The sequence below is a fragment of the Orycteropus afer genome, unplaced genomic scaffold (genome assembly GCF_000298275.1).
Source record: "Orycteropus afer afer isolate SDZICR_OR568_19922 unplaced genomic scaffold, OryAfe1.0 scaffold00021, whole genome shotgun sequence".
NCBI lineage: Eukaryota > Metazoa > Chordata > Mammalia > Tubulidentata > Orycteropodidae > Orycteropus > Orycteropus afer.
In genome coordinates this window covers 7,135,802-7,137,929 of record NW_006921608.1, presented here as the reverse complement: position 1 = coordinate 7,137,929, position 2,128 = coordinate 7,135,802, and positions in this window count along the sequence as shown.

The window sequence follows — 2,128 nt, the reverse complement described above, 5'->3', positions numbered from 1 at the left end:
AAGAATGCTGAAAGTACCATGCACTGCTAAAAGAACTAACAAATCTGCCCTGGAAGAAGTACAGCCAGAATGCTCCTTGGAACTGAGAATGGCCAGACTTCATCTGACTTACTTTGGTCACGTGGTCAGAAAGGACCATTCCCTGGAGAAGGATGTCATGCTTGTTAAGGTGGAGGAGAGTCTACAAAAGAGGGGAAGGCCCTCAATGAAATGGATTGACACAGTGGCTGTGGCGATGGGCTCAAGTATAGCAAGCATCATGAGATGGCATGGAACTGGGCAGTGTTTCATTCTGCTGTGCGTAGGGGCGCTATGAGTTGGAGATGACTCAACGGCACCTAGCAACATGTTTTTTCCCCCACACATATGGACTTTATTTTTGGTTCATTTGCTTACATTACAGACAGTGTGCATTACAGACACTGCTTATGCTGCTGATGCTTCACCCCAGATCATCTCAACCTACCTGAACTCTCCTGCAGCTGAAGAGAACTCCTGGCACACTGAGAACTTACTGCTAGAATACCTGCATCTGTCTTCTCTGCCTGTGAGCTTTTACTGCCACAGGAAAACTAGTTGGCCTTGAGCAGGTGCTGGGATTTAATGCTCTTGCTGCAAACCTCATATAATGGGGTCCATAGGTAAATGTTACAGTCTCGCATCCTTGAATGGGACATTCCTGAGGACTATTCCACATGTTTTCTCAAAGGATCTTCATGAGAAACTAAGCTCCAGTTACTAACAACACTAATCTTCTAATTAGCATTCCTTTCATTAACTTTACTTTCTAAACCTTTCTCCTGCTTCTTCACTTGAACTTCCTACAGTTGTCTTGTAAATGAACTGTTGTTGTTAGGTGGCCTCGACTTCTGTACAATGGAATGAAACACTGCCCAGTGCTGAACCATCTTCCTAATCATTGCCACACTTGAGCCTATTGTTTCAGGCACCGTGTCAATCCATCTCATTGAGGTTCTTCTTCTTTTACACTGACCCTTTACTTTCCCAAGTATGATGTCCTTCTGTAGGGACTGGTCCCTCCTGATAACATGTTCAGAGTATGTGAGCCAAAGATTCACCATCCTCACTTCTAAGGAGCATTCCAACCATACTTCTTCCAAGACAGACTTGACCGTTCTTCTGCCAGTCCATTGTTGTTAGGTGCTGTCAAGTCACCTCTGACTCATAACGACCCTATGCATAGCAGAATGAAACATGACCTAGTCTTGTGCCAGCCTCACTATCCTTGCTATACCTGAGCCCACCGTTGGAGCCACGTGTCAATCCATCTCATTGAGGCCCTCCCCCTTTTCGTTGACCCTCTACTTTTCCAAGCATGATATCCTTCTCCAGGGAATGGTCCCTTCTGACAGCGTGACCAAAGTAGGTCTGCTGAAGTCTGGCCATCCTTGCTTCCAAGGAGCATTCTGGCTGCACTTCTTCCAGGACAGATTTGTTAGTTCTTTTAGCAGTCCATGGTACTCTCAGTATTCTTCTCCAACACCACAACTCAAAAGCATCCACTCTTCTTTGGTCTTCCTTATTCATTGTCCAGCTGTCACATGCAGAAAAGGCAATTGAAAATACCTTGACTTGGCTTAGGCACACCTTAGTCTTCAAGGAGACATCTTTGCTTTTCAGCACTTGAAAGAGGTCTTTTGTAGCAGATTTGTCCAATGCAGTACATCATCTGATGTCTTGACTGCTGCCTTCTATTAGTGCTAAATGGAGAACCAAGTAATATGAAGTCTTTGACAACTTCAAACTTTTTTTTCTCTGTTTATCAATGATGCTGCTTGTTGGTCCAGTTGTGAGGATTTTTGTTTGCTTTATATTGAGCTGTAATCCATACAGCAGACTGTAGTCTTTAATCTTTACCAGTAAGTGCTTCAAGTCATCCTCACTTTCAGCAAGCAAAGTTGTGTCATCTTTGTATCGTAGGTTGTTAATGAGTCTTCCTCCAATCCTGATGACACATTCTTCTTCATATAGTCCAGCTTCTTGGATTATTTGCTCAACAAACAAATTGAACAAGCATGGTGAAAGGACACAACCTTATCACACTCCCTTCCTGATTTTAACCCATGCAGTGTCACCATATTCTGTTCAAGCGACAACCTTTTTGTCT